Source organism: Choloepus didactylus, chromosome 17 (genome assembly GCF_015220235.1).
Source record: "Choloepus didactylus isolate mChoDid1 chromosome 17, mChoDid1.pri, whole genome shotgun sequence".
NCBI lineage: Eukaryota > Metazoa > Chordata > Mammalia > Pilosa > Megalonychidae > Choloepus > Choloepus didactylus.
Window position 1 is genome coordinate 40,781,373 of NC_051323.1, and position 26,085 is coordinate 40,807,457.

Sequence of the window (26,085 nt, forward strand, 5' to 3'; positions counted from 1 at the left end):
GAAGGCATTGAAAATAAACAGATTCATAATACATAAAGAAATTTTTTAAATGCAGAAAAATCATCAAAGGATATTAGGAAGCTATTCATAGAGTAGGTATGAAAATACTGAATAAAGATATTAAAAGTTGTTTCTCCTCAACAGAATGAGTTCATACCATTTCAAAAAATAGGACACATTTTTTCCAAGATTTTCAAAAATTAAAATTTCAATCACATCAAGTGTTGTTAAGGGGGAGGGAAAAATATTCTTTCATGCGCTGCTGACTTTTTTATTTGATACAGCTACTTTAGAAGGCAATTTGGCTATATCTTAATAACAGTAATTTCACTGAGTTCAATCTCATTTGCACAAAGAAGGTCCATTTGTACAGATCTTCATTGCAGTATTGTTTATGAAAAGGCAAAAGCAAACCTAAAGTTTGTTAAACTGATGAGTAGATAAATAATGTTCACATTTTAGAATGCTATAATAAAAAATGCTATACCTGTATCTCCAAATATTGAGTAGAGAAAAACAAATGTTGTAGAAAAATACATAGTGCAAAAATAGTGCCATCACTAAACTTGAGCAATAGTGAATTACTTGGCACAAAATGTCACTAGTGCCTGATCTAAAGGGCATTTGTAAAGGAAGATAATTCTTCACACTGAGAACCAAATAGACATTGAGCACTAGCAATAAGAAATATTTTCTTTTAATAAAGGTACTTAATGAAGTTAAATTAACTTTTTAAAAATTAAATAAAAATTCAGATTTATTTAGATAATTTTGATTTAAAGTTTTGATATTTACATGGAAATTCCACAAAAAATGGTCAATTTCCTGGGCCCAAAGAAAACGTCAATGGTTTCCATAATGCTGCAATGTTAGTAACAACATTCTCTAGCACAGTAAAATGAAAGTAGAAATTAAAAATGAAAACAAAACTGCAAAAGGCATTGCTTTCACATTAAAAGATCTTCTATTAAATAACTTTTGGATAACAGAGAAATACAAATAGATAAAATAGAATTTCTGAAAAATAATGAATACATAACTTATCAAAAACTATGACATGTATTTAAAACTGCAATCAGAGGAAAAATCATAGCCTTAAATATCTGTATCAATAAAGTGAGAAATAAAATTCTCAATTTATAAACTATAAGAACAACAAAGTAGACCAAAGGAAATGACAAGGAAGGAAAAATAAATGAGTTAGAGAACAGAAAAACAATAGAACAAAATAATCAATAAAAATCTTGGTACTTAATTTAATAAAAAAGGAAAACCAATAGAAGATAAAATGGGAAAAAAATGAAAATATGCAAATAAGAAATAACAATGGGAAAATAAGTTATTGGTACAAAGGAGGGTTTTTGAGTTCCTAAGAAACTACTTTGTAACCTTTATATAAAATACTTGAAATTCTAGAGGAAGTGGGTAATTTCTTAGGCAAATACAATTTACTGAAACTGAGCTGAGTAGAGAGAGAGAGCTTAAACAGATGAATATCCATTGATGCACTAAAGAAAGTTTTCAGGGGATTAGCCCACAACAAAGCACCAGTCCCAAATGGTTTCACATTAGAATTCTTCTAAACTACTGTGAATTTACCCTTCCACCCAGCATCCTCCTTCTAGGAATTTACATTTAATATACATTTCCCAAAACATGAAAATATATATGTACAGTTCTTATTGAAGAAAGCATTATTTGTAATTGCAAAATATTAGAAACTACCTAATGTCTAACTGAATTCATAGGCTGGATGATCTATGGTACATACCAGCAATGGAGTTTTGCACAACCATTTGAAAGAACGAGGAAAATCTCTTGGAACTGATATGGAATGATATGGAGTGGTTTCCAGGAGACGTTTCTAAGTGAGGGGGAAAAAAAAGCAAAGTGTAAAAGAGCATATATGGTATAAAAACTGAAAGCAAATAGTAAAAAATGAAACTAATTGTATTTCAAAAAAATACCATAACTACACTGGAAGGGAAAATAAAGAAAGGAAGAACTAATACAACAGCTTATGATCACAATTTTTTACTATATTCCTACTGTCTTGGACAATGTGGGGTATGAGGGAGAAACATTCAAAAAAATCTTGAATTCTTCTCAGTAGGTTGAGTTACTGTAGCGTTATGGCAAAGAAATTTGGAAACATTTTAGATGTACTGTTGACTTTAGCTAATGCCTAAATGTGTTTGTGTTGTTGGGAGCTAATTATCATTGTGGAAGAATGGGCATGCAAAAGAGACTGAATGACGAATCCAAAATACTGTCGATTTTAACCAGAATTGCAGATATTAGCATGAGTTCATGATTTCTAAATATTTTATAAGTAATGTATAGGCATGTTTGTGTGCACATGCATAGGTATGTATATTATCCATATGTATGTTTACAGGTATATTTATATATATAGGTATATATGTATATGTATACATATATTTCCTTGATCTCTCTGCTAAAAGGGCCAAGAAACAAAGACAACTAGTAGCAATAAGGACAACTGTTTCCACATCTTGGCATCTAATACCATTCCCCACTAAAAGGAACTAAGATCCTTGGAAAAATGACTGACGGCACTATGCATGGTAGGTATACAGTGAGTCTGGAAAGAAGGGCTGTGGAACTGTTAAGGAAGCCCAAGACACATGTCAGCTAAATGCAATACCTGACTGCAGGCTGTATCCAGTACTGGAGGGGGAGAATGCTATAATATTGAGTTAATCCTTGGAATTCAACAATAGATCAGATAAAAAATATTTTATCAATGTTAAATTTACTGAAGTTGGTAATTCAACTGTGGTTATATAAAAGAATATCTATTCTTAGGGAATAAGCACTGAAGCATATAGAAATAAAGGCCCATATGTAGCATCCTTAAGTGTCCAAGAAAAAAAAAAACTGTGTGTGTGTGTGTGTGTGTGTGTGTGTGTGTCTTTGAATAGGAAGAAAGTGAAGAGAGAGCCCACATGATAAATAATGTAAATGTAGTAAGCTATCAACAATAGGCAAATCTGGGTACAAGGTACATGTGTGGTTTTTGTGCTATTTTTTTATTTTGCAATTTATCTATAAATCTGAAATTACTACTTCCAAGTAAAAAGTGAAAAAATTTAATAAGATTTTATTAATTTTTAAATTCAGCTTTATTTAAATAATAGTTAAAATTTGTAACTTTCATTAATCATAATTTCTGTTTTGCTTTTTTCTTAGTAGATACAAATGTGTTCAAAAAATATTTTACAACAAAACTATTTTTGATATTTTTACACCTAATGTAATTTACACATTTTATGAAAATAAGATTCATATTTTATACAATTCGAATGCAATCACATATTATGTTTAATCATTTAGATCACACAGCCACCAGAGCACAAATCAATGAGAATCTTTATTATTACTGTGTAAGCAGTGATTTTGCTGAAATGAAAGAAAGAAAAATAAATTTTATGGACTAACTATATGACAATTTTTGAATTATGTATGTCTTTATTTTGTTACTTATCCAAACATCACTACCCCTTTCAGCAACACACCCAGACTTGTACAATCATAAATAAATTTAATCATCTTTGATATTCTTTCAACTTTCAGTGTCAAATTCATAGTTTTGCCCATATTTTTATTTTGTCTTAATATAGATACATTTTTCAAGTTTGTAGGGTAGAAAATATTTTTATGTAACTTTTTTTAGCTTGATTTGTAACTTTAAATATTTAGTCTCATGATACATGGATATTATTTTGTACTCTTGTCCAGGCCCTACATATGTTAGGGTCCATAATGAGTATGTACCATTTATGTAAAGTAAAAAGAAGAAAAATAAAAACATACAGAGGAAAGTCAGATATTTTACACTAGCGTAAGTGCATAGAATGCTTACAAACCTAATAAAAGAAGTTTCCCTGTAGGGTATGGGATGGAAACAGAATGAGGGAAGTAGATAAAGAGGCTCTAACATTTTTAGTAAAATTTTTATCTTTTAATTTCATGGAATTTTATCTTTCATATGTTATTGGTTTGACTACAATAATTTTTAAAAATCATAATTTTACCTTCTAAATTATGTTACCAAGCAAATAATCATAGATCTTGTTATATACACCTTTCAAATGACATTTTAAATTCCAATGGATAACATTGTGTTTACTGCTTTTACATTTTAACTAATTATTTTAGGGCCATTTTTCTAGGTCATCAAAGTTTTGTGAATCTTCTTTTCATCATTTCATGCTCTCTTAGCTTGCACCATTGAATGTGATATGATTCCTTTTTCATTCATTTACTGTCTTATGCAAAAAAATGTTTTTGAGTAAAATTTATGTGCCATGAAAACCATGAATTTCTTTATTTGAGCCTATGGTGAATTGAATTGTACTGTGCACCCCAGTTTTGACATGGTCTTAGTCTTGATCCACATTCCAATGGGTATGCACCCTTAGTATATAAGATCTTTTCAAAATGTTACTTTAGTTAAGGTGTAGCCCCACTGAATCAGGTTGGGCTTTAATCCAGATTACTGGAATCCTTTATGGGCAGAGTGAAGGTCAAACAAAGAGAGTCAGGAGAGACCACCACGTGCATTGTCATGTGACAGAAAAGCCAAGACTAAGTATGGCAGCCAGCTCTAGAATGCCACAGTCTTTGGAAGAAAGCACTGCCTTTCTGATGCCTTGTTTTGGACCACTCTTATTCTCAAAACAGTGAGTCAAAAAATACCCATTATTTAAAATAGCAAGCTCATTGTATGTTATTTGTTTTAGCAGCTGGAAACTGAAATAGAACCATTGATTTTAAAATGTTAAATATGACTGGACCAGGAAAGAAAGCTCTGCTGTAAGCTTGTGTCCACTATCCCTGTAGACACAGATCCATTAATTAGCCCTTTTTTTGGTATGATTCTGGGATGAGCTAGAAATCCACCTGGTCATACAATTGATCAAGTCCTTTCTTTTCCATTTTGTCCAAAGAAGTATTAATAAATACTTTGCAAATGCTTGGCTAAAATCAAGACACTGTCTTGATCTGTTTGTCTAATAATCTGTGAACCAGGTAAAGGAGGCTGATCAGGAATGATTGTGTTCTGTGTTCTGTGATGACTCATGGGCTCTTTTTTTAAAAAATGCAATTTTATTGAGATATATTCACGTACCATACAGTCATCCCCAGTGTACAATCAATTGTTCACAGCACCATTATATAATTGTGCATTTATCACCACATTCATTTTTGAACATTTGCATTGCCATACACAAAAAAGAAGAAGAAAAGTTAAAGTGGAAAAGAACACCCAAAACATCCCAGCCCCCACCCCTCCCTATTATTCATTTACTTTTTGTCCTCATTATTCTATTCATCTGTCCATACACTGTAGAAAGGGAGTGGAGCCACAAAGTTTTCATAATCACATGGTCACACAGTATAAGCTATATAAGTTATGCAATTGTCTACAAGAGTCAAGGCTACTGGGTTGCAGTTCAACAGTTTTAGGTATTTCCTTCTAGCTATTCAAGTACACAAAAACTAAAAAGGGATATTTATATAATGCATAGGAATAACCTCCAGAATGTTCTCTCAACTCTACTTGAAATCTCTCAGCAACCAAAACTTTCTTTTGTTTCATTTCACCTCCCCCTTTTGGTCCAAGAAGGCCTTCTCAATCCCACAGTGCCAGGGCCACGCTCATCACTGCAAGTCATGTCCCACATTGCCAGGAAGTTCCACACTGCTGGGAGTCATGTCCCATGTATGGGGGACAACAGTGAATTTACCTGCCGAGTGGGCTTAGAGAGGCCACATCTGAGAAACAAAAGAGGTTCTCTGGGGGTGACTCTTAGGCATCATTTTAAGTAGGCTTAGTCTCTCCCTTGTAGTAACAAACTTCATAAGGGCAAGCCCCAAGGTCAAGGTCTCAGCCTTCTAATTTGGTAGCCCCCAGTGCTTGTGAGAATATCATTAATTCCCCAAATGGGGAAATTTAATATTCCCACATTTTCCCACAGTCCTTCAAGGGGGCTTTGCAAATACAACTTCATTCTCTTTCAGAATTGTTCTGGGATGTATTGGGGCTTCATACTAACCTGCACAAACCAACAAGACCTCACTCCCCAATCAATGTTCCATGTAATTATGTTGTTTGAATCAACTGACCATACAAGTCAAATTATATAATGTGTAACAAAAACATATAGTTCTTTCACCTAATAAACATCTCTTTCTTTGGTCTCACACAGAAGCTGAAGCATCAAAAACATTGTCAGTATCATCCCTTACCCTTTAGTCTGATTTACCCTAGTCCTAGTCAAGTCCATTTTATTCATATCTCTAATTGAAGTCTGATCTCTTTTTTCAGACTCTTTAACATTGGCTGTATTGGGTAATTCTGACAGCCATAGCTGCCAGACTCTGGCTCTGAGTCTTAGGTATCACACAGATACCCAAAATTTCAGGGACCGACCAGGTTATACACAAATTGCTCAGCATCTCAAAGTTTAGAAATAACCATTACAGCTCAGGACTATGTGTAACTGCTGTATAGCTTACAATCTAGGAGCCTTTACAATAAGCTCTCTCCTGATAACCTATGCTCTCAGACTCAATTCACAGAGTTTGCACATTATGTTTAGTCCGTATTAGTGAGGCATAATATTCTTTTCATTTCTGGTTTATTTCACTCAACATGCTATCCTCATTGTTCACTCGCCTCACAACTTCACTCCTGCTTGTAGCAGTTCAATATTCCATTCACAGATCACCATTCCATTCATCAGTCGATGTTCCCTTAGGTCACCTCCATCCACTGCAAATCATGAATACTGCCACCATAAACCCCACTGTGCAAATGTCCATTCATGTCCCTCTTTTGAGTTCTTCCAAGTATATACCCAATAACCAATTTGCAGGACCATATGGCAACCCCATGCTTAGCCTCCTGTGGAACCACCTCACTGACCTCCAGATGGGCTGCACCATTCTACTTCCCACCAACAGTGATTAGATATATCCCTTTCTCCACAGTTTCTCCAGCACTTGTATCCTTCTATTTGTCTTTTAGATAGTTTTGTTCACACACCATACATTCCATCCTCAGTAAACAATCAATGGTTCCCTGTATAATTACATAGTTATGTATTCACCAACACTATCTATATAAGAACATTTCCATTTCTTCCGCAAAGAATGAGGAACAGGTGAAAAAAGTAGAAAGAAAAAAGAGAAAGAAAGAAAGGTGACAACTAAAAAACAACAAAAGAAAAAATAAAATTAAAATTAAATACAATAAAAAAGTCAGACAACACCACCAACACCAAGAATCCCCATACCCCTCCCTTAAATCCCCCTCTTATAGTCATTTAGCTTTGATATATTACTTTTGTTACAATTAGTGGAAGTATATTATAATGTTACCATTAACTGTAAACTCTAGTTTGCATCGATTGTATATTTTTCTCCAATACCACCCCATTTTTAACACCATGCAAAGTTGACATTCATTTGTTCTCCCTCATATAAAAACATATTTGTATATTTAATAACAATCATTGACCACTTTAGGTTTCACTAACTTATACTGTCTTTATCTTGTATCCTTCCCTTTGTCATCCTATCTTCCCCTAACCTTCCTCCTTCCACCTTATTTACAGTCATCTTTGTTCAGTGTACTTACATTATTGTGTTACTGTCACACAATATTGTGCTCCAAACCTCTCTTTCCTGTCTTTTTCCATCTGGCTGTAGTTCTTCCTTTAGTATTTCCTGTAAAGTGGGTTATCTTGTTTACAAACTCTCTCAGTGTCTATCTGTCTGAGAATATTTTAAACTCTCCCTCATTTTTGAAGAACAGTTTGCTGGTTTGGATATATTATGTCCCCCAAAACACCATTATCTTTGATACAGTCTTGTGTGGGCAGGAAACATATTGGTGTTGATTGGGCTGAGACTTGATTGGATGTCTCCATGGAGATGTGATCACTCAACTGTGGGCAAGATCCTTCATTCGATAATTTCCATGGAAGTGTGGCCCTGCCCATTCAGCATGGGCTTTGATTAGTTTACTGGAGCACTATATAAGCTCAGACAGAAGGAACAAGCTTGCTACAGCCAAGAGGGACACTTTGAAGATGCACAGGAGCTGAGAGAGGAGCTTCAGCTTACAGAGACATTTTGAACATGGCCTTTAAAAGCAGACTTCTGCTCCAGAGACACTAAGAAAGCAGCTAAGAATGACATTTTTGAGAAGCTGAAGTCAAGGGAGGAATGTCCTGGGAGAAAGCCATTTTGAAACCAGAACTCTGGAGCAGACACCAGCCACGTGCCTTCCTAGTTAACAGAGGTTTTCCAGATGCCATTGGCCACCCTCCAGTGAAGGTACTTGATTGTTGATGTGTTACCTTGGACACCTTATGGCCTAAAGACTGTAACTGTGTAACCAAATAAACCCCCTTTTATAAAAGCCAATCCATTTCTGGTGTTTTGCTTTCCAGCAGCATTAGCAAACCAAGTGAGACAGCTTCACCAGATATAGAATTGTTGGTTGGTAGTTCCTCTCCTTCAGTGTCTTAAATATATCACACCACTTCCCTATTGCCTCCATGGCTTCTACTGAGAAATCCACACATAGTCTTATTGAGCTTCCCTTGTATGTGATGGATTGCTTGTCTCTTGCTGCTTTCAGAACTCTCTCCTTGTATTTGACATTTGATAATCTGATTATTAAGTGTCTTGGCATAGATCTATTTGGATATATTCTGTTTGGGACATACTGTGCTTATTGGATCTGTAATTTTATATTGTTCATAAGAGATGGGAAATTTTCAGTGAATATTTCCTTCATTATTCCTTCTGCCCCTTTTCCCTTCTCTTCTCCTTCTAGGACACCTATGACATGTACATTCATGCACTTCATGTTGTCATTCAGTTCCCTGAGATGCTGCTCATATTTTTCCATTCTTTTCCCTATCTGCTCTTTTGTATGTAGGATTTCAGATGTCTTGGCCTCCAGCTCATGAATCTTTTCTTCTGCCTCTTTAAATCTGCTTTTTTATGTCTCCATTGTGTTTTTCATCACTTGTATTGTTCCTTTCTATCCCATAAGTTCTGCCAATTGTTTTTTCATACTTTCGATTTCTTCCTTATGTTTGCTCAACGACTTTTTTATATCCTTCATCTCTTTTGTCATATCTTCCCTTAACTCATTGATTTGATTTTTAAATTGGTTTAGCATATTTGTTTGAAGATCTTTCATTAGTTGTTTCAATTCCTGTATTTCAGTTTAAGTGTAAGTTTGTTCCTTTGACTGGGCCATATCTTCATTTTTCCTAAGGTGACTCAAAATCTTTTGTTATCTAAGCATCTGGTTTCCTTGATTATCCCAATGAGATTTTCCCAGACCAGACGGGCCCAGATCTCAGGAGTATCAGTACCAAGTTTCCCTGAGGGTGTGTCCTAGAAGATTGACAGACTTTCCTGTGAGGTCTGTAGACTCGGTGCTTTTCCTATCCACCCCAGCAGGTGGTGCCTGTCAGCCCACAGCTCCCCACCAGTGCAAAGAAGCATAGTCCCCTTAATTCACAGTGTACCCAGCCCTGGCCCAGGCTGAGGGTACCAGAAGCCAAGCTTAAGTTATTTCTGATTTGTTTGTTTTCTCCCAGGCCCCGGGGTCAGAGTTCCTTGAGGAAGGGCTGCCTCTTGAGCTGGGCCTTGCCCCCCTTTTCTTAGGGAAGATAAACCCCCCAGGGGGTTATCCTCTACATTTGACTTCCTCCTTTGACTCTCTAACTCTCTTAATTCCACCCTTGCCTGGGTCAGTGGCTGACAATTGGAAATGACTTTGACTTTCTCTAATGAGCTGCTTAAAATGAGAGGGAAAAAAAGGAAAAAGAGCAGAAGCCCCTTTTCAGAGCCAATCTCATGCCTCTCAGTTTCACTAGTCGATTGGAGTTTGTACCCAGTTCTCTGTGCCCCTTTTCTTTGGAAGACAGCTGCTTTCCAGCACTCTGAGTTCAGCTGTCTCCAAAATCCTCTGCCTTTATTTAGCTATGTATTTTTTTTCTTCAGCACTGCCTCCTCTCTGGAGTGAGGAACCTCAGATTCCTACTTGCTCAGGGCCCATCTGTGCCTGCAGCTTGCATTCAACAGTCCAGATTTGTTAAATTAAAACCATAATTGGGGTTTGGTTTTACTCTATTCCCTTTCTCCCTGCAGAGACTGCTTCTTTTTCCCACAGCAAGGTTTTGCATTTCAGCCTACCATGTTGGAGGGAGGGTTGCCAGCTCTGCAGTTTTAACTTAGTTTTTTATGCTATGATCTCAGTTGTTCCAACCATTCCTGACAACTATTGTACAATGTGTAAAGAGTCATAGATGTCCCCAAACAGTTGTTCCAGACCATGTACTAGTTGTTCCTGGCCATTTACTAGTTGCTTTAGAGGACTAACTAAATTCCACACCTCACTATTCTGCCATCTGTCCCTGCCTTGACTCATGGGCTTTTAATCATCTCCACTTCCCCCACTAAGTGTTCACAAAGGATTTACTTAATCCACCTGAAAATTTTGTTTATGAGAGACACCAAGCTCATGGATCTATAGTTTCTGGAATCCATTGTTTTCCCCTGTGAAGAAAACACTAGAATTATTTTTTCTTGTTATCCAGCTTTCTAATCCCTTTTCTGTTTTCAAATTTCTCAAGACTATTGACAGGAGTTTCATGTCCTTGTCTGCAAATTGTTTTAGTAGATTGGAAAGTTAATCATCCTAGTTTGCTGACTTGATTTCCTTTCAATGCTGTTACACCTTTTCTTCAGATTGAATTGTTTACTGATTGCTGCCCATGCCCCTGGCAGCATGCTAGTCCTTTCCATATATAGATTACCTAACAATGATTTAAAATGGGTATTGTTTTGCCTCCTTTATAAAAGAGGGATCTGAGACTGGAAAATTGAAATATATGTTCAAAGGCACATATCTAATATTACTGGTACAGTCATGATTTAAAATAAGTGACATTCAAATAGCAAAGTGAATTTTAAGAGAGAAGAAAAGGGTTTTTTTTCTCACATAAAGATGAAAATCATTCTTTGGATCCAAATGTCGTAACTTAAAGTAATATACACTTTCCCCTAAGCCACTTTATGCCCATCAAACTGGCGTGGTATTGGGGATATTTATGTGTAATCACTTATTTAGGCACATTCTCAATGACGCACGGAAAAGATAAAAGAATAAGAACATGGAATCTAAGATGGCGGCTAGGTGAGACAGGGCAAAAAAAAAACCTCCATGAAAAATACTAGATAAAAGCCAGAAAGTGACCCAGAACACCAGTTCCAGTGAGGCACCAGCCAGACAAGGTCTGCTAAATCCATTGGGAGTCTGTGTTCTGAAACGAGTGAGCCGGCTGAAAGTCTGGTGGCCACGCTGCAGTGTGGAGAAACCATGGGTTGGCATTTGGAGATGGACTAGTTCTTTAAAAAAAAAAAAAAACAAAAACTGAAAAAAATCCCAGGAGCAGCTGTGGATATGGCGGCAAGAACTGTGCAGTGAAGCATGGCAGGAATGGGCTCTGCCAATGCCTCAATATCTGGCGTGGAAGATAGCCCTTCACACACCTGCTGCTGCTAATTGTTATGGAGCCAGGAGGGCAGAGGGGAACCAAAAGGAGAAAGAAACCGTGCCCCTTGCAGCCATCATCCTGGCAGGCTGGGGACACCCCTGCCCAGGGCTGGAGCCACAGCCCAGAGCCGCGCCAAGGGTCCCAGTGTGATGGGGAGTGTTTCCCGCAGCACCGTGCACACACCACAGTATCGGCCGTGGACAGTGGCCTGTAGTGCACCCACAGTTAATTGTCCCAGAGCTGGGAAGGCAGAGCTGTGCGAAAAGGGGAAATTAACACACTCCATTCAGCCATCTTTACAGCAGGCTGGGAACGCCCCTACATGGCCTGGCTGCCCAGGGCTTCCCTGGAGGGCCGGTGCACACTTGTGATGTGGCACAGCCTTCCCTCAGCAGAGATCCTGGAACAGCACAGCTGAGAAGGGGGACCTGCTCAGAAATCCCATGGACCCTAAGCCAATACCAAGGACTTGTGGGTCAGTGGCAGAGACAATCTGTGGCAAGACTGAAATGAAGGCTTAGACTCTTGCAACAGCCTTAAATCTCTGGGAATACATGGGAGGTTTGTTTATTAAAGCTGCCCTGCCTCCCTAACTGCTCAGACACACGCCCCTCATTCAGGGAGGACAGCACCAACAACACACCCATACTTGGTGCACCAATTGAACCAACCCCACAAGAATCAGACCCCCACACACTACAAAGACAAAGTTGGGGAGAACTGACTTGAGGGGAATAGGTGACTTGCTGACACCATCTGCTGGATAATTACATAAAGTGTACACCACCAAGCTGTAGATCTGACAAATTAGAGACTGGTGTTTTTCATATTCTGAAAGAACCCTATCAAATAAAGCAAATGCCAAGAGGCCAAAAACAACAGAAAATTTTAAAGCATATGATAAAACCAGACGATATGGATAACCCAAACCCAAACACCCAAATCGAACGATCAGAGGAGACGCAGTACTTGGAGCAATTAATCACAGAACTAAAGATAAACAATGAGAGCATGGCACGGGATATAAAGGACATGAAGAAGAGCATGGCACAGTGTATAAAGGACATGAAGAAGACTCTAGAAGAACATGAAGAAATTGCAAGAATAAATTAAAAAAATAGACGCTCTTATGGAAATAAAAGAAGCTGTTGACCAAATTAAAAAGATTCTGGATACTCATAGTACAAGACTAGAGGAAGCTGAACAATGACTCAGCGTCCTTGAGGACCACAGAACAGAAAATGAAAGAACAAAAGAATGGGGAAAAAAATTGAAAAAATTGAAATAGATCTCAGGGATATGTAGATAAAATAAAATGTCCAAATTTAAGACTCATTGGTGTCCCAGAAGGGGAAGAGAAAGGTAAAGGTCTAGAAAGAGTATTCAAAGAAATTGTTGGGGAAAACTTCCCAAACTTTCTACACAATATAAATACACAAAGCATAAATGCTCAACAAACTCCAAATAGAATAAATCCAAATAAACCCACTCCAAGACGTATTCTGATCAGACTGTCAAATACTGAAGAGAAGGAGCAAGTTCTGAAAGCAGCAAGAGAAGAGCAATTTACCACATACAAAGGAAACAACGTAAGACTAAGTAGTGACTACTCAGCAGCCACCATGGAGGTGAGAAGGCAGTGACATGACATATTTAAAATTCTGAGAGAGAAAAATTTCCAGCAAAACTCTCCTTCAGATTTGAGGGAGAGCTTAAATTTTTCACAGACAAACAAATGCTGAGAGATTTTGCTGATAAAAGACCAGCCCTACTTCAGATACTAAAGAGAACCCTACCAACAGAGAAACAAAGAAAAGAGAGAGAGATATAGAGAAATTTAACAGACATATATAGAACATTACATCCCAAATCACCAGGACACACATTCTTCTCTAGTAATCAGGGAACTTTCTCCAGAATAGACCATATGCTGGGACATAAAACAAGCCTCAATAAATTTAAAAAAATTGAATTTATTCAAAGCACATTCTCTGACCACAGTGGAATACAAATAGAAGTCAATAACCATCAGAGACATAGAAAAGTCACAAACATCTGGAGGTTAAAAATGAGGGGGAGATGAAAACATTCCCAGACAATCAAAAACTGAGGGACTTCACCAGTAGATCAGTCCTATAATAAATGCTAAAGTGAATTGTGTAGGCTGAAAGGAAGGGATGCTAAACAATTGACTGAAACCACATGAAGAAATAAAGATTTCCAGTAAAGATCACATGGTAAATATAAATACCAATACTACTTTATTTCTGATTTGTAACTCCACTATTTACTTCCTATAGGATCTAAAATACATCAACTGTAATGATAAATCAGTGGTTTTGGGCTCAATGTACAATATGTAATTTTTGACAATAACTACATAAAGGTGGGGGAATGGAGGAGTATAGGAACATAGTTTATGTGTCCTATTGAAGTTAAGTTGGTATCGAAGAAAAACTTGATTATTATAGATTTAAGATGTTAAATTTAAGCCCCACGATAAACACAAAGAAAGTATCAGAGAATATGACCATAGAGATGAAAAGTAGAGAATGGGTTACGAGAAGTGGGGGAAGGGGCAATGGGGAGTTAAGAGATGAGTGTAGGGTTTCTGTTTGGGGTGAAGGGAAATTTCTAGTAATGGATGGTGGGAAGGTGATGGCATTGCAACATTCTAAATGTGATTAATCCCACTAATGGAATGCTAGGGAGGGGGTGGAATGGGAAGATTTAGGCTGTATATATGTTTCCACAATTGGAAAAAAAAAAAAAAAGACAGTCTAAATAGATAATGACAATTAAATGCCAAGGATGATCCTGGATGGGATCTGAGGATGGAGGAGAAGAGGCTCAAAGGGACACTTGGGACATAAGAAAAAAAAAAGGAAGTACAGAATGTGAGCTCTGTATCAATGTTGAATTTCTTGAACTTCTTAGCTGCACTTAATGGGATTGCATAAAAGAATGTTCTTGTTCATGGGAAATGTATATGTGAATTATATTGTTTGTTCAAGGATGTGTGCAGCTTGCTCTCATATGTTCAGAAGACAGAGCAATAAAGGATGGGTAATAGATAGGGAGGGAGAGAGGGAAGGAAGGAAAGAAAGAAATGGTGTGTGACAGGATGTTAAAGTTGGTGGATCAGGGTATCGGGGGAGGGGGTTGGGGTATGCTGGAGTTCTGTGTATGGGGCTTGTATTGTTTTTCCAACTGTTCCTGTAAGTTTGAATTTATTTCAAAATAAGATTAAAAAAAAGAATAAGAACATAAATTGAGACTTGATGAACAAAATAATGGAGGTTTGGGTTTTTATTTTTTAAATTTATTCATATGTCTATCATGCAAAGGAGATTTACAAATTAATCATTTGCCCACCATGTTTTGGATAACTTTCTAAATATTTGAGGAAATATTTCATTTATCCAACTAATTGAGTCCTTGCCTAGCTGTTATGTATTGACTTTGAAAGAAAGGGAAAATGTCTGTCTTGTCTGAGCAACAACTCTATTTTAATCTCTTCTTTCTCACATTTTACCATTTGAGTGTCATTCATTTTAAATGGTAATTAGAGAATGATGAGACATTTCTTCTTACCCCACCCTCCGCCCCTCTCATGGAGCTTTGTCTTGGCATGCACTATTAGGATGAAATCTGAGATTTCCACATGAAAGCACCTATTAAGCTGACATTAATCGGGAACATGTGACTAATGTTTTGACAGTGAATTCTAAACTAATTAATAATGACAGACCACTTCAGAACATTTCTTGGTATGAAATAAAACTTTTGTCTCTTCCATTTTTAAACCACCTGTAGATATTTAGAATCATTCCTTGGCAAGATAGAATCAGATCAGATTCCTTTAATTGTTGTTTTGAGATCTCTTTAAAATAAGACTTTTTCTGTTAATTAGAAATGAACAAAGAAGATTCCTTTAGCATAAACATATGATCTACTATGCAGTTGTACTTTCTGTACTTTTTCCTTTTAATACATATTTTAATCCTATGTCATGTATGTTAATTTCCCAACAGAACTGCTTGAGCTGTAACCATCTATTTGAATCCAGTAATCATCAATAAAGTGCAAGAAGAAATTAGAACTCTATTAAAGATTATGTTATTAGTCCCTTGTCAAGTAAGTTATATGGGGTCATATTACAATATTTTAAACCTCTCAAACATTTATTCAACAGGGTTAAAACGTATATGAAAGTGGAGACAAAAAAAGGCCACTCCTATTCCAAGGAGTCTTGAGAACTCAGGCTGTGATTTGTCACACCTTAGAGGTAAGTGAGTTCCCAAAATCTCAAACTCTTTTGATGAAAGAGTTGCAAATCCAAATTAGATTCTATATCTTACATGGGAATATGCTTGTGTAGAATATTTATATGCATCTTACGTGATTCAGTAAAATAATCCTCCTTTCCTCTCCCTTGGGTTATTCTTCAACACATCTTGTCATGCTTCCATAAAATCATTTTCATTCATGGTGGCATCACTCAGATTTTGTTTTATTGAACTGTAGATAAAGAGATGAAATTTTTCTCTCTGCCTGCTGAGGAAAGGGAATAAAATCATAAGTGAGTGATGGCACTTTTCTAATCTCCTATCTATCTTAATGCATTATCTCACTCCCTCTCTGTGCGCTTATGTGCTGTGACATTTGTGCTTGAAATCAAGGTGCAAGCATATGTGGTTTTGTTTGATTTTGTCCTCACAACCCCTTTCACATCATTGCCTTTCAGGAGGACAGATCATCAAAGCTTGCACTTCAGATTACAAAACCTGTGTGGCTATCATGTGGCTATGTATAGCCTACATGGCAATATTTATATATGTCATGAATCTTGAAGGATTAATTGATTGTCACAAGAAAACATTAACATTTAAAGGCATATGTTCATGATAGTAATATATAGGGTTAAAAAAAAGCCCTCTTCAGTTTCTGCTTCTCTGTGTTGAAATTGTTTTCACTAATTACTTTCCATTTAACTTCTCAAGGAAAAAGGTGTACACTATAGTAAATAAATCAGTTTCTTTTATGGATTTGTTTTCAAAACTCAGTTAAATGCTGCATGGTTAGATAATTTTAGAACTACAAGAAGACAAATCCTGACTGGTGGAGATTACTAGTCATGCCTTTTACTTGTTTTTTTTTTAACTACAATAACCACCACAACCATAACAGGAAGCCACTTTTGCATATTGTGATGGTCTTAAAGGCACTAGAACCTGCCAATCATTTATGCATTCATTGAATAAAATTTATCCTTCATCTACTGTAAGTCAAGGACTTGGCTAGGTAACGGGGTCATTGCAGTAAAGAAAACAGATAATATCCTTTTCTTCATAGAGTTCAATTTATATTCTACCGGGGGAAATACATTTTAAACAAACAGATAAACATTAAATATATCATTAATAATAATAAGTGTTATGAAGAAAACCAAAATAAGGCAAAGGGATTGGAAGTGGCAAGGGTATATTTGTTGTTAAGAAGGACTCTCTTAGCGCTTATTTGAACTGAGACTTGAAAGAAAATAGTGGGTCAGGCATTCAGATAATGGGGGAGAAAGTGTTCCCAATACAGGGAAGAACAATGCAGTGTGAGTTGGGAGCATACTGGCTATGTTCCCAGAACATTAAGGAATGACTGGAACCAGACAGTAAGAGGGAGTGTCATAAATGTTGAAGTAAGAGGGGCCCTGGACCTATATCAGTTAGGCCTTCACAGGCTTAGATTTTATTCTAAGTGCAATGGGAAGCCATTGGAGCACTTTGAGCAGTGGAGTGGCATTATCTGACTTTCTATATTTTTATTGTATATGGAGAGGAAACTGATGGGAGATACATGTGGGACCAAAGAGATGCAATGACTGTGGTCTAAGATGTACTAAGATGTACAGACACGAGGTACTAGTGGCATATGTTCTAGTTTGCTAATGCTGCCGGAATGCAAAACACCAGAGATGGATTGGCTTTTTTAAAAGGGGGTTTATTTGGTTACACAGTTACAGTCTTAAGGCCATAAAGTGTCCAAGGTAACACATCAGCAATCGGGTACCTTCATTTTTTTTACTGGAGGATGGCCAATGGTGTCAGGAAAACCTCTGTTAGCTGGGAAGGCACGTGGCTGGTGTCTCCTCCAAAGTTCTGGTTTCAAAATGGCTTTCTCCCAGGATGTTTCTCTCTAGGCTGCAGTTCCTCAAAAATGTCACTCTTAGTTGCACTTGGGGTATTTGTCCTCTCTTAGCTTCTCCAGAGCAAGACTCTGCTTTCAATGGCCGTCTTCAAACTCTCTCTCATCTGTAGCTCCTGTGCTTTCTTCAAAGTGTCCCTCTTGGCTGTGGCAAGCTCACTCCTTCTGTCTGATCTTATATAGTGCACCAGTAATTTAATTCAGACCCACCCAATGGGCGAGCCAACACCTCCGGGGAAATTATCCAATCAGAGTCATCATCCACAGTTGGGTGGGGTGCATCTCCATGGAAACACTCAAAGAATTACAATCTAATTAACACTGATAGATCTGCCCACACAAGATTACATCAAAGATAATGGCGTTTGGGGGGACACAATACATTCAAACTGACACAGTATGTAACCAGATGGTAATACAGATGGGTGATATGGGTGAATTTGGTATATATGGTAATTTTAATATAGAGCCAACAGGATTTTACCAATGGATTGCCTATATATGAAATGTGCAAGAAGGGTCAGTGATAGCTCTACTGTTTGGTCCTGAGCAATAAAATGAATAGAGGTTCTAATTTAGGAGAAAGGAACATTGGATGAAGAACCGTTTGTGGGTGCAGAAAATCTGGAGTTCTGTTTCAGACATGTTACTGTTAAGAGTACTATTAGGTATCCAAGTATAGAAATCAAATAGGCCAGTAGACATTCACTTCTGAACTTCTTGGGAGAGTTTGACCCTGCTGATGTAAATTTGGTGTCATTAGCATATAGTGATATTTAACATCATTAGCCTGAAAAGCAACCCATGTTATTTCAAGTTAACTAAGAGCAAATGAAGAAAACAGTAGAAACAACCAGAGTATAAGGAACAGAATGATATTTTGTTTTCATAAAATGTTAAACTAATATTTTCCGGTTGAAAATGTGTCTTTTTCATCCCACTACTACTATTAATAACTAGCATTTACTTGTGTCAGGCAATATACTAAGAGCTTTATGTATATTAACTTTTTAAGTCCCCACACTTACCCTATGAGGTAATTACCATTATTGCACATTCCATTGTAGAAAACGAACATAGGTCGCAAAAAACTAGTAGTTAAGTCATTCAGAGTAACACAGCTATTACATACTCAGTTGGAATTTGAAGCCAGGCAGTCCAGCTGCAGAGACAGAATTCTTATTTGCTATGTTGTATTGGCTTTCTAATACAAAATAAGAAAACAGTACTATGTATCAGAGTCTATTTATGTGTACAGTTTAATACTTGAAATTCTTAAAATACTAATCTAAAATTAATTTTACTAATCAAACATGTGGACTCACAAAAAACAACTCTACTCTATATAGATGTTATTTTATTAATATACTATTTCATAAAAATTGTCTAGTAGATTTGGGATTTGCAAAAGGGAAAAAATAGTATGTCTAGCTTCATTGATCTCATATGTATGTGATGGACTATCACTATTACCTGTTACTGAGTAGTAACTATATGTTTAAGAAAATCAAGCTATTTTACCAATATTCTTGCTACCCCACTACTAAATAAGTGTGTGCCCCACCATTTTCCCCCCTCTCCTTGACTTTCTCCTATCATGAATTCTTCTGGGCTCATAGTGGCCCCCTCAGGGCAGTAAGCACTCAACTTTAAGTTCACCTCAGGGCACTCTTCAGGATAAGTATGACTTTCCCATGGACCACCATTCAGAGTCAGAGATGTGAGAAAATATGAATTTTCCTTTCATCTACTTTGAAAATCACTTCTGAAACATCCTAAAACCTCCAGCTAATGAAAATGTATGTATTCTATGAAAGTTATAGACTAGTCCAAGTTGGTGGGTCAAACAGAAAGGTCCTGACTGTAGTAACAGTATACCTTTTCTTGTTCCTTGGGAGTGACTGCTTTATTCTCATGGACAGGAATATAACCCTCAAGGGCAGAGTCCATGCTCCACACTTTTTTGTATTCTTGGACATAAGCCTCAATGGAAAGAATACATAGACACTCAACATATCTCAAATTCAATTTAATTCTTCACCCAATTAAGTTCTATTCTCTCTCACCTGCAGTTTCTTACTTTTACTTAGACAGATTATTAAAAGTTCCTTTCTGTTATTATCACAGTAATTGTGGTTACCTAAATACTGAAATAATGTTATGATTTATAAATTGTTTTATGAACGCACTACCACTTTTGAAGTTAAAGATAATTACAATGATGACTTCCAGCTGCACTCATTGCCCATCCAGATGATGCTTCAGTGTTTGCCTGTGCAGTGAGGCCTTCAGGATCTTATGAAAATAGAAGTTTTGAAGAGGAATTGTTCCAAATGATCTAAAAGAACTGGCAAGATATTTTGGAAGTTAGTAAAGTACTTTCAGTCTTAGGTAAAAAGAACTTATGAAGATACATTAACACAATTGATATGGGTATCCACTGTTTCTCAAATTGAACGCTACCATCCAAGCAGTGTTCAGGAGTTCTGACCATAAAATCAGAATTGCTATTTTAATCAAAATCTCCTGACCCATTTTTTTTACATATTCAATAAAGGTCATAGATGATTAGGAAGGCTGAATTGAAGAACTTATTTTTGAAGAAAGATAAAAATGAAATATAGGCAAGGAAAACTGGATGATGATGACCAGAATTCAGTTATTTGTTACATGATTTTTGGTACCAAGTATCTGAAGCACTGTGTACTAAATGTTGAAAATAGAAAAATGAATGAAAATAATTTCTGCCCTCAAAAAAGTGTATGTCCAAGTAGAAGCCATTTACCAATAATACAACTAATTGTAACTAACTATAATATAAGGCAGAGAGCTACATATCTGCTATCCCACAACAGTGACAGACTTATAAACAATTCAAAATATAATACTGAGTCATTATTTAGGTAATATTTAGGTATTAAATGTATAATGGAGGAAAGGTACAAATAATACTTGTTTCCTATCTCCATTCCATGTACCTCTTAACTCTATAGAAGAGTGTGATTAATTCTGCCTGGGAGAGTGAGAGGGCTTCACAATACAGGTAGAGTTTTTACATAATTACAAAATAAGTAGACTTAACCAAATCCTTATATTACTTTTCTAACATTTTATTATTAAAATATGCAAACATATGGAAAAGAATTATGCCATGAATACTTACCTATCCATCCATCCACCCACTGTCCATTGATCCATTTTGTTCCTTGATGCAGATCAAAGTAAGTTACAGAGATGAGTGCACTTGACCCCTAACACTTCAGTATGTGCAGCATTTTGCAGAGTTCAAAATTTACTTACTTTTTAATGTAAAATTTACCTACACTGAAATGCACATATTTTAACTATGCCATTTATTGAGTTTTGACGAGTGCCTACAACTGTATTATGAAAATACTTATCAAGATAAAAAAATACCATCAACCCCAAGCATTCCCGAAGGTTCCCTCTTAGTCAGTCTTTACCCCAACTCTCTGACTTATTTTCATGGTATTTAGCTTGTTGTAGAACTTCATTCAAAGGGAATCATACTGTATGTAATTTTTTGGTTCTGGTTTTTCTCAAAAATACAATGCTTTTGAGGTTCATCCATATTGCATGTATTACCAAAACACTGATCATTATTTTGTTTCTAGGAATTCGAGAGCAAGGAGTCATGTCTACATAATGTTGGGAATTGAATCATATCCTCCACAAAAAGTGTTCATGTCCCAACCCCTGGTCCCGTGAGTGTGAACCCTATTTATAAATTTATAAATATGACCTTTGGAGCTGTTGTTAATATGTACTCAAACTGAATGAGGGTGGGCCTTAATCCAATGTGGATGAAGTCCTTATAAGTAAGTTGGCTGAAGAAGAAGAAGCCACAGGGAGCAGCCAGAGCTGTAAGTCAATGGACCCTGGAAGAGAAAGAAGACAATGCTCCTGTGTGAATTGCCGTATGACAGAAAAGTCAAGGAACCCCAATGATTGCTAGCCAGCTACAAAGTACTGACCCTGGGAGGAAGCCTCTGAAACCATGAGCCAATAAATTCCTATTGTTAAGCCAACTCATTGTATGGTGTTTGTTTTAGTAGCTGGGAAATTAAAACACATAATAAGGTATATTTAAGTGGTTATGAGTACACAGTAGTCGATTTGCCTGTGTGTACATTCTGGTTCTCAAATTCACTAGCTTGTGTGATCATGGAAACAGGTTCTAAAACAGAGTTTTAGGTATATGAGCTTTAATGGGGTCATGCTTTCAGAGAAACTATGTAAGGAGTGAAAGAAATGCAATAAAGCAGAAGGAGAGATGGAACTGGAATGCAGTTGAAACAGAGATTCAGCCACTGCTGATTCAATGCGGAGCTTTGGAGCTGGGCAGGCCTTCAGCAAATCTGAGTCACAATCCATAGGTGAAGCAGTGGGAGCAATCGCCCCGGGTTCAGGCAGTTGTTTAGAATTTAGTCCAATGAAAGATATTTTAGGAAAAGTAGTATTTTATCACTGATGTTGTTTAGAGTTGTTGGTATATAGAAATAGTAAAGAGCAGACAAACTTTTAGTAAGTTGTATTACTAGATTTTTTTTTTCTACAGCTTCTGGGGTAGACTGCTTTCACTGCCCCGCCTATGCTATGCCACAGTATCACTCTTAGGTTTGTTGGAGATAGCTCAGCTATGTGCATTATCAGATATGATAAAACTGACTCACAGAGGGGTTAGTAGTTTGCTTAGTTTCGATAGGTCATTAAGTGGTAGTGCTAGGATTTGAACAAGGATGACTTTTCTATAGAGCCTGTGGGTTAATGCCACACTGCCTCAGCCCTTACAGAGGTGTCATGACAGTTAAAAGAAAAGCTACAAATAAAACATCTGATACTGTGTAATAGGATCAGACCCCTTTACACTCTTAAAATTTATTGAGAATGCCGTTGAACTTTTGTTTTTATGGGTGAATATCTATCAAAATTTACTGTATTCAAAATTAAAACCAAAAAATTGAAAATATTTATCAATTCATTTAAAAATAACATTAGTAATAAGTGTATTTTTCAAAAAAATCTAGTGAAAACAATGGTATTGTTTTACATTGTTGTAAATCACCTTAATATCTGTCTTAAAAGAAGACAGCTAAATTCTCTGCTTCTTCACTGACTCTGTTATGATGTATTGTTTCTGTTGACATATGTGAAAAAATGTACATATATCTGTATGTGTTTACACACATACATATATACATACATACAGAGTATGTACATATATATTTACACACACACATATAAACAGTGGCCTCCCCAGAATACCAGCTTGTATATTCCATGATTTACTATTACTTTTACCCAAGGAGTTTGTGAATTTTTTGTTTGTCTTTCTGTTCGTGAGGCCAAGTAGTAAAATGGAGAGATTCCTGGGCCACAATCCAAAAGACTTTGTGTCTTGCTTAGTTTCTGAAGGCAGTTGTAACAAAGTACCACAAAACTGGTGGTTGAAGAGAGCGTTAATTTATTGTCTTACAGTTCTGGAGGCTGAAAGACTGAAATCAAGGTTTTGGCAGGAACACTCTTCCTCTGAAGTTTGTAGGGAAGAAACTGTTCCATGCCTCTCTTCTGGCTTCTTAGGGTGGCTTGCGGGCAATCCATGACATTTTCTGCTTCGGTCATCACGTGGTGTTCTCCTCTCTGCCTCTCTGTCTGTGTGCAAATTTCTTCTTCTGAGAAGGACTCTAGTCATTTTAGATGAAGGGTCCACCCTACTCCAGTGGAACTTCATTTTAAGTTGCTTAATTCCATTGCTAACAACCCTATCTTCAAATAAATTCACCTTGTGAGTTACTAGGTATTAGGACTTGAACATATCTGTGTGTGTGTATTTGTGTGTGTGCGTTAACAAATATACCTCCTAATATTTCCCATTTTAACTACCTTCAAGTGTATAACTGCATTCACAAAGTTGTGATACCATCACCACTCTTCATTACCAAAACTTTTCCATCACTCACTCCAAACAGAAACTCTATACCCATTAAGCATTGTCTCCCCAATCTCTCTTCACAGCCCCCATCCCTGGTAACCTGTAATTTACTTTCCATTAATTTGCATATTTCCAGTAACTTTTCATATATGTGGAATAGTACAATATCTGTTGTTTTTTGTCTGGCTTATTTCACTCAACATGATGTTTCAAGATTTATCCATGTTGTAGCATGTATCAGAACTTCATTCCTTTTTATGGCTAAAAAGTAATCCATTGCAAACATATACCAGATTTTGTTTAAACATTCATCTGTTGAAGGACACTTGGGTTGCTTCCACCTTTTAGCTAATGTGAATAATGTTGCTATGGACATTAGTGAACAAAAATTGAGTCCCAGCTTTCAATTCTTTTGAGTATATACCTAAAAGTGGGATTTCTGGGTCACATGGTAATTCTAAATTTAACTTTTTGAGGAAACGCCAAACTATTTTCCATAGCAGCTGTACCATTTTACAGTCCTTTCAATAATTCACATTTTTGCCTTTTGTTCATTATTTTCGCCCTCGATAACAATCAGGCCCTCAGCAACTCTTGTCTAGACATTTCAGTCCTCTCTTAACTGATCAGTCTCCAGGTAGCCTTGCTTTAATGTCTCCAATCCAAACCTCACACTGAACACAAAGATGGTTTCTAAACCTAAGAAGGATCAGATCATACTTCTATTTTAAATAGTTTGAGGTTTCACACTGCCTAGAGAATAATGCACCCCAAACTTCTTGTAGGAGGACCACCATCCTAAATGAACTAGCCTCAAACTACCATCAATTCTCATCTCCCAGTATATCTTTAACACTATCCTAGGGGGACATTTGGCATTTTGGGAGCATACCATTCACTTTTCAACCCCTTTATCACTTTGCTCATGTTTTAAATGCCCTCCATCCCAGTTTTTTTTACCCATTCTACTCCACGTCACTCCCACAACAAGATCTCTAATTGTCAAAACCATATTCATCCAAAGTCAGCTCATATGTATAATTTCTGATCCTCCAGTCAAAGTTAGTTGCTTTCCCAGAGCAAGTTGCTTCCACTTCTATTATTTACTTTATAAAACTTATTGATAATCTACTAAATGGTAGGAACATAAACAGATTCTGCATAGGAATTAAAGTTATTTATATATGAAACTTATGTTCAAATAGCTCACCAAATAACATTATCTTGCTTTAGGTTGTCTTTGAGTTTAGATTGTAAGCAGTGTGACGGCACAGATTGAGACTCAGCTATCTATGTTTCCTCTATGTATCTAGCATAATGCCTTTTGAGTTTGCTAAAGTTGCCAAATTGCAATACACCAGAAATGGGTTGGCTTTTATGATGGGGATTTTTTAAATTACACACTTACAGTTCTAAAGCTGTAAAGTGAAATTGTCCAAATCAAGGCCTCAACAGGAAATACCTTCTTCCTGAAGAAAGGCTGCTGGCAATCCGGGACAGCTACGTCACTTGGGAAGCAACACGGCAGCATCTGCTGGTCCTTCTCTCCTGCATTTTGTTGCTTTCAGCTTCTCACTGCTGCATCTCTCAGCTTCTCTGGCTTTTCTCTCTCAGCTTCCCTGGGCTTTTTTCTGCATGTTCTCTGTTTTATTCTCTTATAAAGGACTCCATAAGAGGATTAAGACCCATCCTGAATGAGATGGGTACTTCACAACTTAAGATCCTACTCACCAAAAGATCCTATTATAATAGGTCCATACCCACAGGAATGGATTAGCTTTAAGAGCATCATCTTTTCCAGGATATGCTTCAAACCATCACAACAGCTATCAGTAATTCCAGATAAATATTGATTGTATTTGAATTTAGAAAGACTCAGGCAAGAGTTGAGGAGTTTGAGAAAGACACTATGCCTTTTGGTGTTTTCTTTTACCATAGAGAAACTTGTCATAAAGAGCCACATACCTCCTGACAAGGCTTCCCAACATCCTATTACCATTTCTTTTGCTTTTGTTTAAAAGAATATTCAGTAGACAATATTCTTTTATGTACTTTTCACCCATTTCAAAGAAAAAATTTCCTGAAATGTGATTATAAAAATAAGATGTTTTTGCTTGAGTATTTTATTCCTTTCAGTCTTCACAAATTGCCTTTGTGTTGGCCAGTGATCTCCTTCAGAGCTCACCCCCCACCCCAATCAAAAAGGTCAACCCAAGGTTAATGCAAAGTGCATGGTCCTCTTTGTCTTTTCTGGGTCTGTGTCACATCCTAGGCTTGTGCTTGCTAGTAGCCTTCACAGATGTCTTTATAGGAATT